We start from the raw sequence: 15,528 nt of genomic DNA, 5'->3' as shown, positions 1-15,528 counted from the left end.
TAATGACTTCTCATGTGCTCTGACCTTTATTATTTTCTTTCTTCTACTTACTTTGGTTTAATTTGTTTATCTTTCTCTAGTTTTATGATGAAAGCAGAAAATCATTGAGACCTTTTTTTTTTTTCATTTCCAATATATAGGCATATAGTGCATTCCAAAAATTCTGACATGTTGTGTTTTTATTTATATTCGTTTCAAATATTTTCTAAAGTTCTCTTAAATTTCATTTTTACCCCATGGATTATTTAAAAGTATGTGATTTAGTTTTTAGATATTTGAAAAATTTCTATAAATCTGTTATTGGTTTCTAATTTAAATTTATTATAATCAGAAATATACTTTGTATAACTTGGATTCCTTTTTTATTTTTAATCCTCACCCAAGGATATGCTTATTTATTTTAGAGAGAGTAGAAGGGAGAGAGAGGAGAAAAAACACATACATTGATGTGAGAGAGAAACATTGATCGGTTGCCTGATCGGGGATGGAACCCACAACCTAGGTATGTACCCTGACTGGGAATTGAACCTGCAACCTTTTGGTGCATGAGATTATGCTCCAACCAACTGAGACATTCTGCTGGGGCTAATTTGGATTCTTTTAAAATTTTTGAAACTTGTTTTATGGCCTAGAATATGGCCTATCTGTCTTGGTAAATGTGCTGTATGCCTTTAAAAAGAATATGTATTCTACTGTTATGGGGTGGAGTGTTTATAGTAAATGTCATCTAGATCAAGTTGGTTGATAGTGTTATTTATATCTTCTATATCATTGCTGAATTTATGTCTACTATTCTATCAATTATTGAGAAATGAGTGTTGAAATATCCAACTACAATTGTGGACTTTTCTGTTTCTACTTATAGTTCTCTCAGCTTTTGCTTCACATATTTTGAAACTCTATTACTAGGTGCATACTTAGCATTGTTGTCCTCTTGATGAATTGACCCTTGATCACTATGAAATTACCTTTTTTAACTTTGGTAATAATTTTTGCTTTAAAATCTACTTTATCTCATGTTAATAGAGTCATTCCAAATTTCTTTTGATTAGTGTTAGTATGGTATACCTTTTTCCATAATTATACTTTTTAAAATCTATTTTTAACTTTATAGTTAAAATGCTCTACTTGTGGGAAGCAAGTAATTGGTTCTTGATTTTATATCCTATCTGACGACCTCTGCCTTTTATTCATGTATTTAAACCATTCACATTTCATTTGTTGATATAGTTAGGTTTAATTCTATCATTTGGTTACTTGTTTTCTATTTGGTCCATCTGTTCTAGTTCCTTTTTTTCTGTCTTCTTTGGGACTAATTTATTATTTTTTATGATTCTGTTTTATCTCATTTATTTGTTACTTTACTGATTACTTTTATTTGTAAATATCTTTAATTTATCAAAGTTGATATTCAAGTGATATATACCACACCACATACACTATAAAGACTTTACAATTGTATAGGCCCTTTCCTCCCCTTCTAACCTTTGTGTTATTGCTGTCATACATTTTCCATTTACATATACAATAAACCCCACACTACATTATTATTTTTGCTTAAACAGTGCACTATCAAAGATATTTAAATAATTTTTAAATCTTATATATTTACACATGTAGTTACTATTTCTGGTGCTCTTCCTTCCTTTGTGTAGATCCACATTTTAATCTGTTATCATCTTCCTTCCATTTCTTGTAGTATGTGTCTGCTGGTGATGAATTATTTCAGCTTTTGTATGACTGAAATGTCTTTTTTTGGCCTTCCTTTTTGAAAGAAGTTTTTGCCTGATATAGAATCCCTGATTGAAAGTCTTTTTGTCAGTTCTTTAAAAATTTTGTTCTAGAGTCTTCTGACTTGCATTATTTACAATTTGAAATCTTACCTTTGTTTTTTGTACATGAAATCTCTTTTTCTTCTGGCTGCTGTTAAGATGTTCTCTTTATCACTGATTTTGAGCAATCTGATTATGATATGCCTTTGTGTAGTTTTCTTCATGTTGCCTGCAATTGGAGTATTTGGATTTTGCCAAGTTCCTTGGATCTCTGGGTTTATAATTTTCATCAAATTTGGAAAATGTTTGGCCATTATTTTTTTCAATAAAATTTTTCTCCTTCCTCCTGTCTCTTTTTCCTCTTTCAGAAACTCCAATTATATTTCTATTAAGCCACTTGAATTTTTCCTACAGCTCACTGATGCTCTGTTTATTTTTTTCATTTTCTCTTCTAGGTATGTTTTATATTGAATTGTTTCTATTGCTATGATTCAAGTTCACTAGTCTTTTCTTCTGCATTGTCTAATCAGCCATTAATCTCATCCAATGTATTTTTTACCTCACATGTAGTTTTCACCTGTGTAAGTTTGATTGAGGTATTTAAAAAATATCTTCTATGTCTCTACTTAACTTTTTGAACATATGGAATGCAGTTCTTATAACTGCTTTAATATTCTTATTTGCTAATTCTAACATCTTTGTTAGTTCTGGTTTGATTTCAATGGATTGATTTATCTGCTCCTTATGGGCCATAGGTTCCAGCTCTGTCCATGCCAGGTAACTTTTTATTGGACGCCAAGCTGTGAATCCTACCTTGTTGGGTTATTTAATACGCCTATTTTTCTATAATCAGTGGTTCTCAACCAGAGGCTATTTTGTTTGTCCAGAAACACTCTTGATTGTTATAATTGAAGAGTGCTATTGGCATCCAATGAGTAGAGGCCAGGTATGAGGGTAAACATCTTACAATGCACTGGACAGCTCCCACAACAAAGAATTACCCAGCTCAAAATGTAGTTGTTCTGAGGTTGAGAAACCCTGCTATAAATATTCTTGAACTTTGTTCTGGGATTCAGTTAAGTTTCTTGGAAATTGCTATATCCCTTTGGGTCTTGCTATTAAGCTTTGTTAGATGAGACCAGAACAGTGCTCAGTCTAGAGATAATGTTCCCCAATATCAAAGCAAGACCCTTCTGTGTACTCTACCCAATGCCCCAATTTTAGCTGGTTGGAAATTGGTACTACCCCTAGCCCTGTGTTAGTTCAGAGCACTATTCCCTCTAATCGTTTGGTTTGGTTCTCTCCCCAGCATCAAATGGTTTCCTCATGCTTGTGGACCTACATAGAGTTTATTCCATCGTGTTTCACCCCCAGCATGCAGCCTACCTCTTTAGGATGTCCTAGAGATAACTCACACTTACTATTTCTACTCTCACCCCCACCTCAGACCTACTCCTCCTTCTGCATCTCAGTGCCAGTCCCCAAATCTAGAAATCCAGGAGTCACCCTTCACTCCTGCTTCCTCATCACTCTGCTGTTCAATCAGCCAATTTGTTCTCACCAGTGTCTCCTGCATTCTGTCTATACTTTCCATTCTCACAGCCCCTGCCCTATCTGGGGCCATCCTCATCTCTGGTTTGAACACTTCATAAGACAGCTCCAACTTGCATCTCTAGCATCTCCTTCCACTCCTCCTATACATCCTCATCTCCAGCATCACAGAGGTTTTCACTGCTTATCATATAGACCAGGCTTTTCACAAGTCTGTACTTTTGCAAATGCTATTCTCTTTGCCTGAAATATAGTTCCTCCACTTCTTTTTTTAAAAATATATTTTATTGATTTTTTACAGAGAGGAAGGGAGAGGGATAGAGAGTTAGAAACACCTATGAGAGAGAAACATCGATCAGCTGTCTCCTGCACACCCCCTATTGAGGATGTGCCTGCAACCGAGGTACATGTCCTTGACCGGAATCGAACCCAGGACCCTTCAGTCTGCAGGCCAAGGCTCTATCCACTGAGCAAAACCAGCTAGGGCAGTTCCTCCACTTCTTTGTCTGGAAAACTACTCATGCTTCAAGAGCCAGCTTACAAGTCACCTCTTCTGTCAAGCCCTCCTTGATTTCTTGAGGCATCTATTCATTCCTGACCCCTCATTCTTCTACTGCATTTTGGTCACACTTTAACAATACTGGTCATAGACTCTTTACACTGCTATCTGTCTCCCCTACTACTATAGCTGCTAGGGATCTAGCAATCCCTGTAGGTGCTTACTATGGACTGAAATGTGTCCCTCCCCCAAATGCATATGTTGAAGCCTTAACCCACAATGTTGCTATATCTGGAGATAGGGTCTTTAGGAGGTAATTAAGATTAAATGGGGTCATAGGGGAGGGCCCTAATCCTATAAGACTGTATGCCCTTATAAGAAGGGAAGAAGTATCTCTTTCTCTGTCGCTTTCTCTCTGCCATGTGAAGACGCAGAGAGAAGGGGGCTGTGTGCAAGCCAGGAAGAGACTCTCACCAGAACCTGACCACACTGATATCCTGATCTCAGACCTCTAGCTTCCAGGACTGTGAGAAATAAATTTCTGTTGTTTAATACTCAGTCCATGGTATTTTGTTATGACAGCCTGAACAGGCTACTACAGCACTTAATACATGATGAATGCATTTTTTAATTTTTTAAAGCCTCACCTGAGGATATTTTTCCATTGATTTTTAGATAGAGTGGAAGAGAGAGGGAAAAACAGAGAAATATCGATGTGAGAGAAACACATTGATTGGTTGCCTCCTACAAGAGCCCCCACTGACCAGGGCCCCCAGCGGAGGGGCGGGGGGAGCCTGCAATCAAGATACCTGCCCTTGACTGGAATCGAACCAGGGACTCTTCAGCCCGCAGGCCAAAGCTCTATCCACTGACCCAAACCAGCTAGGGCTGATGAATGCATTTTTGAATGAATGAGAAAGAAACAGGAGACAGGGAGACAGAATGAATGGGAAGAGAAGCTGCAGTCAGAAAGCAGAAGGCAGTAAGAGAAGATTTAAGTAAAACAAAGTAACAGGAGGAAGAAAGCAGAGGATGGGAATGAGCTCAGAAGGGAGCCAGTTTTTCAGTGGAGACCATGCCCATGCCAAGGGAACTACTGCCAAGATGGAGGGGGGTGGGTACAGGCCCAAGGGCCAGTGTGGAGCATCCAGGCACATTATTTTATATACTGTATGTTTTCAGGAAAGGGCCTGATGCCTGGGTCCCTTAAAAAGGAGGCACCTTAGCTCTTTGGCTGGGCAACAGCTGGGTGCCCTCGCTTCTCTGGTCAAAGAAGGCCGCTGTCCACACCCAGCTGCGGGACAGACTAGGAGAGTGTTTACCCAATGGCCCCAGTGTCCTCAAAGGACTCTGCTCTCAGTTACACAGCAAACAGCTGGCACCGTTGTGGCCGAGTCCTGCGACCCAGAGCCTCCAGCGATGTTTAAACTGGGACCGTGAGAATGAGTCCTCCACCCTCATCTTCCTCCAGTGGGCTTGGGGGTGCTCGTTTATGAACTGGGACCTGACAGGTGGCTTTTTAAAAACTCTCGTTCTGACAGGACGCCTCAAAAAAAACGAACACCAAGTTTTCTGTCGCCTAGGGCTTGTGCAAATTGATTTCAGACTCTGCCACCCGCTGCAGCAGGCAGCGGTCTTTCCAGTAAGAAGACGTTTCCTGGCGGGAAACGCGGACTGACAGGGGACCAGGCGGCAGTGTCTGCTCAGCCCTGGAAGCCAACAGGCTCCATCCTCTGTTGCCCTTGAGCCTGCAATTGCCTCTCTGCGCTTTGGGATCCGCCCTCTACACCGCAGCCTCAGCCAGGGGGCTTTGTCTCCCCAAACTGGGTGCTGGCAGCGTGCCTGGGGGGTCTTGCTCCCTGCAAAGCCGCGCTCCCTGGCAAGGAGGGAGGTCCTGGCTCCACCCACTCGGCAAAGCCCTTAAGATCAGGGCTCTGAGCCAAAATAGGTCGGACATTTAGAAACCAAACCAATAATAGAATTGGAATACATTTGATCACTTGTGGGGGAGGGGTTGGGGTGCTTGGGGAGCTGGTAGAGAGAGCCGCAGGGAACTGCGGCTTTGAGAGCATTCCTGGGGCAATCATCAGTGCTTGCAATGCTAGCAATCATTGCTAGGCCAAGCCCCGCAGTTAGTTGGACATGACAGAGCCATGAGGGCTGGTTCTTTATTCTATTGTTCCCACTTGGTCAGAAAGGGCTCCTAGCAAACATTCTGCTAGCCCCAGCTTTCCCAATGAAATGGAGACCTTTGCTCTGCTGTCGCTATTCAGGATGGCGTTTTGACTCTAGCCAGTGGTCGGCAAACTGCGGCTCGGGAGCCACATGTGGCTCTTTGGCCCCTTGAGTGTGGCTCTTCCTAAGCCTTAGGAGTACTAATTAAGTTAATAACAATGTACCTACCTATATAGTTTAAGTTTAAAAAATTTGGCTCTCAAAAGAAATTTCACTCCTTGTACTGTTGATATTTGGCTCTGTTGACTAATGAGTCTGCCGACCACTGGTCTAGGCTAAGGCCGTATTCACAATATCTACACTAGGATGTCAAACCACCAGCCTGGCAAAAAGCTGAGCCAGCATTTAGGTTAGGACTCATGGAGAAGTGGAGAGATGTTCCCACCCAAGAGGCCACACACAACCCTGAAAACTCTCCTGCCTGGCAGTACTTTTCAAACATCATCACCTGGACAAGTGACCTGGGGTCCTTATTAAAATGCAGATTCTGATTTAGAGCTGGGAGGGTCCTGAGAGTCTGCATTCCTCACAATCTCCCAGGGGATGTAGCTGCTGCCCTGGCCCATACCTAGGAAAGCAAGCTATAGAGCAGTGGTTCTCAACCTCGGTTGCACATTAGAATCACCTGGGAATCTTTTTAAAATCCTGATTTCTGGGCCTCACCCTCCGGAAATTCTGTTTCTTTGTTACTAATGTTGTGGTCCCACCCATTAACAAAGAAACAGAATTTCCAGAGGATGAGGCCCAGAAATCAGGATTTTAAAAAGATTCCCAGGTGATTCTAATGTGCAGCCGAGGTTGAGAACCACTGCTGTAGAGCAATGCCCTTAACTGCAACAGCAAGTTAAAATCACCTGTGGCCCTCTGGAGAACCAAGATGGCGGCATAGGTTAACGCCGGAGTTTGCTGCTTTGAACAACTACTTCAAAAGTGAAACCAAAAAACGGAAGGGACATCACCCAGAACCACAGGGGCGCTGGCTGAGTGGAAGTCCTACAACTAGGAGGAAAGAGAAACGCATACGGACACTCAGAGGAGGCGCAGTGCTGAAGTCAAATTCTGAGGTGCGGAGTGCGCGGAGCGGGCTTGCGGCGGAGGGCGCGGTTGGCGTTTTCAATCGGGAGGGAGTCGCAGACTCTGAGCTCCAGATCCGGGCGAGTCTTTAGGGATCCAGACTCAGGCGGGAGAAGCGGGACTGTCTGGCTTCGGTCAGAGCGAGTGCAGCTTTCTCTCCGAGCTTTGCAGCGGGTGCTGGGACTCAGAGAGGCAGAGCCCCTTGGGACAGGACTGAGAGCCGCCATAACTGCTCTCTCCGGCCCACCCTGTTGATCCTGTGTGACCCGCCCCGCCCAAGCCCTGCACAGAGGCATTTGCCGGATAGCCTCAGGCAAAGGCATTTGCCGGATAGCCTCAGGCAAAGGCTAGATTAGCACCTCCCTAGAGGACAGAAGTTCTCTCACCGCTGACACAGCTGAATCTCATAGCCACTTGGCCTGGAGGTCAAACCCTCCCTGGAATTAGCTACAGCAATCAAGATTTATCTATAAGACTGCGAACAAAGACCACTAGGGGGTGCACCAAGGAAGCATAACAAAATGCGGAGACAAAGAAACAGGACAAAATTGTCAATGGAAGAAATAGAGTTCAGAACCACACTTTTAAGGTCTCTCAAGAACTGTTTAGAAGCTGCCGATAAACTTAATGAGATCTACACGAAAACTAATAAGACCCTCGATCTTATATTGGGGAACCAACTAGAAATTAAGCACACACAGACTGAAATAACGAATATTATACAGACGCCCGACAGCAGACCAGAGGAGCGCAAGAATCAAGTCAATGATTTGAAATGCGAGGAAGCAAAAAACATCCAACCGGAAAAGCAAAATGAAAAAAGAATCCAAAAATGCGAGGATAGTGTAAGGAGCCTCTGGGACAGCTTCAAGCGTACCAACATCAGAATTATAGGGGTGCCAGAAGATGAGAGAGAGCAAGATATTGAAAACCTATTTGAAGAAATAATGACAGAAAACTTCCCCCACCTGGTGAAAGAAATGGACTTACAGGTCCAAGAAGCGCGGAGAACCCCAAACAAAAGGAATCCAAAGAGGACCACACCAAGACACATCATAATTAAAATGCCAAGAGCAAAAGATAAAGAGAGAATCTTAAAAACAGCAAGAGAAAGAAACTCAGTTACCTACAAGGGAATACCCATACGACTGTCAGCTGATTTCTCAACAGAAACTTTGCAGGCCAGAAGGGAGTGGCAAGAAATATTCAAAGTGATGAATACCAAGAACCTACAACCAAGATTACTTTATCCAGCAAAGCTATCATTCAGAATTGAAGGTCAGATAAAGAGCTTCACAGATAAGGAAAAGCTAAAGGAGTTCATCACCACCAAACCAGGATTATATGAAATGCTGAAAGGTATCCTTTAAGAAGAGGAAGAGGAAGAAAAAGGTAAAGATACAAATTATGAACAACAAATATGCATCTATCAACAAGTAAATCTAAGAATCAAGTGAATAAATAATCTGATGAACAGAATAAACTGTTGATTATAATAGAATCAGGGACATAGAAAGGGAATGGACTGACTATTCTTGGGGGGGAAAGGGGTGTGGGAGATGTGGGAAGAGACTGGACAAAAATCGTGCACCTATGGATGAGGACAGTGGGTGGGGAGTGAGGGCGGAGGGTAGGGTAGGAACTGGGAGGAGGGGAGTTATGGGGGGGAAAAAAAAGGAACAAATGTAATAATATGAACAATAAAGATTTAATTAAAAAAAAATCACCTGTGGAGCTTCAAACACTTGAACTTCACTAAAAGAGTAAATCTTAAGTGTTCTCATCACGAAAATAAAAGGTAACTATGTGAAGTGATGTACATGTTAACTCCTTTGTGTAATCATTTCACAATCTATACATATGATAAATGCAAATCTTTAAAAAACATGGTTGTGGGCTTGATCCCCAGTGTGGGCTATGCAGGAGGCAGCTGATTGATGATTCTCTCTCATCACTGATGTTTCTATTTCTCTCTCCCTCTCCCTTTCTCTCTGAAATCAATTTAAAAAAACTTTAAAAAAAATAAAACATTATGTTGTACAACTGAAATATATACAATTTTTATATGTCAATCATACAACAAAAAAGCTGAGGAAAAAACTAATTTCATTCTTCTGGGATGTGGCCAGACTTTTTTTTTAAATTAAGCTTTTTAGGTGATTATAATGGGCAGCCAGGATTGAGAGCCACTGGTCTAAGCAGCTGTGAAGAGGGCCTTAGGCTGTAGCCAGAGACATTGATTCCATACTGAACCCACTTAGGTGGCACCAACCTTGACTTCCAAATGGAACAGCAACCGCTCCCTGGTGGTCTAGTGGTTAGGATTCGGCGCTCTCTCTCAAATGGAACAGCACATCTAGAAAAGGAAAAGTGGTGGCCTCTGCATCATAAATCTGAAGAGCACCTGGGAGAAGCTCCTGCTGGCAGTTCATGCCATTGTTGCCGCTGAAAATCCCGCTGATGTCAGTGTCATATCGTCCAGGAATGCTGGCCAGCGAGCTGTGCTAAAGTCTGCTGCTGCCACTGGGGCCACTCCTATTGCCGCTTCACTCCTGGAACCTTCACCAACCAGATCCAGGCAGCCTCCCTGGAGCTGAGACTCCTGCTGGTTACTGATTCCAGGGCTGACCACCAGCTTCTCACAGAGGCATCTTACGTTAACTTGCCCACCATTGCTCTGAGTAACAGACTCCTCTGAGCTATGTGGACATTGTCATCCGTTGCAACCATAAGGGGGCTCACTCACTGGGTCTGATGTGGTGGATGCTGGCTGGCCCAAGACATACTGCGCATGTGTGGCACCATCTCCCATCAACACCCATGGGAGGTCATGCCTGAAACCTATTTCTTCTACAGAGATCCTGAAGAGATTGTAAAGGAAGAGCAGGCTGCTGCTGAAACGGCTGTGAGCAAGGAGGAATTTCAGGGTGAATGGACTGCTCCCGCTCCCAAGTTCACTGCTGCTCAGCCTGAGGTTGCAGGCTGGTCTGAAGGCTTGCAGGTGACTTCTGTGTCCACTCAGCAGTTTCCTACTGGGGAGGACACAGGTACACAAAGTAAATAGGTAAATGGTAGTCTGCCAGCCTATGGAAAGTGCTATGAAGAAAAACAAAACAGAAGGGGGAGAAAGAGTACTCAGGTGGGTGCAGTGTCAAATGGGGTGACCATGGAAGGTCTCACTGAGGAGATGGGCATTTGAGACTAGGCCCAAAGGAATTGAGGGTTGAGCCTTTGTAGGTATTTGGGGGAAGAACATTCTAGGCCAGTGGTTCTCAACCTTCTGGCCCTTTAAATACAGTTCCTCATGTTGTGACCCAACCATAAAATTATTTTCTTTGCTACTTCATAATTGTAATGTTGCTACTGTTATGAATCATAATGTAAATATCTGATATGCAGGATGGTCTTAGGTGATCCCTGTGAAAGGGTCGTTCGACCGCCAAATGGGTCGCGACCCACAGGTTGAGAACCGCTGTTCTAGGCAAAGAGGACATCTGGGTGAAGACCCTGAGGCCAGAACATGGAGGAGGTTGGCAAGGCTGGCAGAAAGGAGTGAGAGGAATAATAGTAAGAGATGAGGGCAGAGGGCAAGTGGGAGGAGGGGTACCAGAAGGTGCAGGACCATGGAGGCCATTGTAGTAATCTTGGCTTTTACCCAGAGGGAGATGGGAAGCCATAGAGGGTTTGAGCAGAGTCCCCCAACAACACTGTTAGGTGACAGTACCATTATTCCCATTTTTAAATGAGGGAACTACAGCTCAGAACAGCTAAGTGACTTGGCTAATGAGTGGAAACTTGGGGACCCCATACCTCCTCCTCCCTAGTCTCACACTCAGAGGAGGGCCAGCATGTTTCTTACTACCTTCTGTTCCTTTGTCATTACCCAAGGATTGTACACTACCTTGTGTATCCCCTCCTTGCTGTATCCACTAACTTCTGCCTCTTTCTCATTGAGCACCTGTGTGCCAGCTACTGTTTTAGATGCTGTGAATAAATTGATGAATAAGAGAAGTCAGCTCCTTGCTCTCATGGAACTTTTATTCTAGTGGGTGGGGGAAACAGGTATGTAGGAAATTAAAAAAAAGAAATGCAGAGAGAAGAGTGGCTACGTTATAGAAGCTGGGTATGAGAGGCCTCTCTGTGGAGGTAACATTTAAATTGAGATGTGGGGAATCTAGCTGGTTTGACTCAGTGGATAGAGCGTCGGCCTGCAGACTGAAGGGTCCCAGGTTCGATTCTGGTCAAGGGCACATGCCTGGGTTGCAGGCTTGATCCCCAGTAGGGGGCGTGCAGGAGGCAGCCAATCAATGACTCTTTCATCGTTGATGTTTCTATCTCTCTCTCCCTCTCCCTTCCTTTCTGAAATCAATAAAAATATATTTAAAAATAAATAAATAAATTGAGATGTGGGGAAGAACATTCCAGGCAGAGGGAGCTATGTGAGTAAAAGCTAAGGTAGAAAGGAGCTTAGCATATTAGAGGAACATAGGGCAGGAGCATGGGTTGTGTTGCAGGGAGAGGGCAGGATACCCAGAGGCAGCACAGGAGCCAGTTCAGGGGCAGAGCCCTGTGGGTTATGAGCACCTGGGAATCCACTGGAGTGTTTGAAGCAAGGAAAGGCAACGATTTGACTGATGATTTAAGAACATGCTGACATCATATCTTATAGGGCTATTGTGAAGGAGTATGGATTGGTGGGGAAAGAAGGAATGAAGAAAAGTGAAAAGACTTAGGATACATTTGGAGATACTGAGATAGCCTCTAACTTTTTGGCTTGAGCAGCTGCATGAATGGTGATGCCATTTAGAGGCCTGAGCAGCCGTGGGCAAACTGCAGCCCGCGGGCCGAATCCAAACACTCCATCCATGCTTTTGTTCCGGCCCTCCGGTCCAGTTTAAGAACCCATTGTGGCCCTCGAGTCAAAAAATTTGCCCACCCCTGGGCCTGAGGAAGGCTTTGGACAAGCGACTTTGGAGGAAGAGTCAAGAGTTGTTTTGAACATGTCTGTTTGAGATAGTCATGTCAACCAGGCAGTTAGATTCATGATTCTACAGTTTTACAGAGCAGGCTAAGCCAGAGAAGAGATAGAATCTAAGATGGAGGAGGGATAGATTCAGAAATATTGTCACCATGTATACCCACCTGTGCCAAGCTCAGTGTCTGGCATATGGCATGTAGTCTAAAAAATTTTGGTTGGTTGAATGAATTAATTAATAAGTAAAATGTGTTCTTAGAGTTTTGAAATCAGACAGGCTTGGGTTCAAATTTAAATCTTGGTTCTGCTACTTACTAGCTTGATGTTGAAGTACTTATTAAACCTTCTGGAGTCTCAGTTTCCTCATCTATAGAATGAAGACAGCAACAATACCTATTCCATAAGGTCGTCACAAATGTTATACTAAACTTGTGACCTGGTGCACAGATTTGTGCACATTGAAAGGCAATTAATTAGAAGAAATATTTTAATATCACTATTCACCCTTTCTCTATAATAGAAGTGTCAACCAAATTCATGATCAGTAATGACAGATCAAAACACACGGGTGTGATTGGCACCAGCAAGAGCTTTATATGTATTGTGCATGTGCGAGTCAACTTAGCTATATATATATATATCCTATCTAATAAAAGAGAAACATGGTAATTACCATACGACCGCTACCCTTCCCATTGGCTAATCAGGGTGATATGCAAATTAACTGCCAGCCAAGATGGCGGCCGGCAGCCAGGCAGCTTGAAACTAACATGAGGCTTGCTTGCTTCAGTGACGGAGGAAACCAACATTCCCTGCCTGCCTTGCCGGCCTTTGAGCCTGCAGTTTGAAACATTGTAACAAATATAGAAGCTAAACAAAACCCCAGAAACCTGCTTTCAGCGAGCCAGGATCTCAGAGCTGGAGTTATACATTGTTTTGATTATAGAACCCAAACAAACCAGATACCTGCTTTCAGCAGCAGAGGCCTCAGAGCTGGAGCCAGAGCTAAAGCTGGCCCAGAATAAAAAAGAAAAAGAAAAACAGGAGCAGTTGGGAGCTTCAGCCCTCAGCCCCTCACCCAGACTGGCCAGGCACCCCAGTGGGGACCCCCACCCTGAAGGGTGTGTGACCAGCTGCAAACAGCCATCATCCCCTCACCCAGGCTGGCCAAGCACCCCAGTGGGGACCCCCAACCTGATCCAGGACACCCTTCAGGGCAAACCAGACAGCCCCACCCATGCACTGGGCCTCTATCCTATATAGTAAAAGGGTAATATGCCTCCCAGCACCGGGATCAGCGGAGCCGCAAGGCCTCCCAGCACCGGGATCAGCGGAGCCAAGAGGCCTCCCGGCACCAGGATCAGTGTGACAGGGGGCAGCACCCAAACCCCCTGATCGCCCTGCGGCTCTGTGTGTGACAGGGGGTGGGGCCACAACCTCCCTATCTGCCCTACTCTGTTCGTGACAGGGGAAGGTGCTCCAACCTCCTGATCAGCCCTGCTCTGTGCCTGATACGGGGGGAGCTCCCCAACCCCCTGATCGCCCTGCGGCTCTGTGTGTGACAGGGTGCAGTGCCCCAACCCCCTGATCGGCCCTGCTCTGTGTGTGACAGGGTGTGGCACCCCAACCCCCTGATCGGCCCTGCTCTGTGTGTGACAGGGTAGAGCCATAACCTCCCCATCGGCCCTGCCCTGAGTGTGAGAGTGGCGGTGCCCCAACCCCCTGATCGGCCCTGCTCTGTGGGTGGTAGAGGGTGGTGCCCCAACCCCCTGATCCGCCTGCTCTTTGTGTGAGAGGGGGTGGTGCCCCAACTCCCCTATCGGCCCTACTCTGTGCGTGACAGGGGGCAGCGCCCCAACCCCCAGATTGGCCCTGCTCTGTGCGTGATGGGGTGGTGCCACAACCTCCCCATCGACCCTGCCTTGAGTGTGACAGGGGGCGGTGCCCCAACCCCCCAATCGGCCCTGCTCTGAGCCCCACCAGGGGCTGCACCTAGGGATTGGGCCTGCCCTCTGCCACCCGGGAGCAGGCCTAAGCCAGCAGGGCGTTATCTCCCGAGGGGTCCCAGACTGCGAGAGGGCACAGGCCAGGCTGAGGGACCCCCCCTTCCTCCCGAGTGCACAAATTTTTGTGCACCGGGCATATATATATATATTATATATATATTAAACTTTCTTAATTAAACCTGCTTTCTGATGTAGCTAAACTTTTTCCAGCCCAGTGAAGCACCCCAATTTCACTTTCAGGTTATTGTCAGCAACACAGCAGTAAATATCAACACGAAGCAGATTATTATTGTAGATCACACAGGGAGAACAAAGGGTAAAATATTTAACTGTGGCAGTGTTTGACCATATTCTGTGCAGTGAGAAAACCTGAAGTCATTTTCAAGGCCCACCATTTCTTACTTCTTTTCAGTTGGGTCAAGTTTCTAAATCTTCATTTTCCAGCTAATGAAAAGAAAATAGGATTCCACTGAGTCTCCTATCTACCTAATCCAGGACTCCTGTGAGGATCAAATGAGATGAGGCACGGGAAAACACTTCACAAACATTTGGTTAGAGTGTAAAAATATTTACACCTGGCTATAAAGCAAGTTGTGTTCCTGGGCTGAAGAAACTCCAAGGATAGTTGCTAGGGAGAAGAAGCCAGATGTTGCTATGTGACATCATTACCAGGTGCCCACAGCCAACGTTTCTGGGCTGGGCTGGGCTGTGGGCTGCATTTTGGGCCATGGGTTCTCGGCAGTGTCGGCTGCGATTTGGTGGGCTGTCACTCTGGTGTGGTAGTGGGACCTGTGTCCCACTTGGGGGAAGCAGAGTGTTGCTTTGTCAGCGCCAGGTCCTCACTGCCGTTTCTCTGTAAATGGCCAGTGTGCATCATGGCAGGTCCTGTGTTGAGTGTCTGCCCCCTGGTGGTCAGTGCATGTCATAGCAACTGGTCAGACAGTCGGACGCTTAGCATATTAGCCTTTTATATAGATAGATAAGCCACGTAAAGTGCATTGTAAGTACTCAGTAAATTAGTGACTGCTATCATATTTGAAGCACCCTTGAAGGGACCCCTCAGAGGGCAACCCCAGAGGGTGGGACAATGTGACCAGGCTGTCATGTGACAGGCAGTAATGCCTAGTAGTTAGGTGTGGCCCTCTTGAGCCAAACTGTCTGGGTTCATAATCCTGGCTGAGCCACTTACTAGCTTAGTTAACTTCTATGTACCTCAGAGTTTTTTAAAGTATTATTATTTAATCTCTAAATATAATAATAGACCTACCTCACAGGGCTGTTGTGCAGGATTAAATGAGGTAATCCATGGAGAAGGCTGAGAACAGTGCCTGGCTCATCCTAAGGGCTCAGTAAATGTGAGGATGTAGAAGGGAGGGGGCTGCAAATAGGCTTCAGCTGTGTCCTTGATCCCCCTCT

General features: G+C 44.8%; 1 pseudogene; it reads left to right on the top strand.

Moving 5' to 3' along the window:
• Positions 1–9,388: 9,388 nt before the first annotated feature.
• On the top strand, positions 9,389–10,195 carry LOC132223449 (small ribosomal subunit protein uS2-like; annotated as a pseudogene).
• Positions 10,196–15,528: the final 5,333 nt, after the last annotated feature.

Source organism: Myotis daubentonii, chromosome X (genome assembly GCF_963259705.1).
Source record: "Myotis daubentonii chromosome X, mMyoDau2.1, whole genome shotgun sequence".
Taxonomy (NCBI): Eukaryota; Metazoa; Chordata; class Mammalia; order Chiroptera; family Vespertilionidae; genus Myotis; species Myotis daubentonii.
Note: the sequence above shows the minus strand (reverse complement) of the source record. Positions and strands in the feature narration are given on the sequence as shown.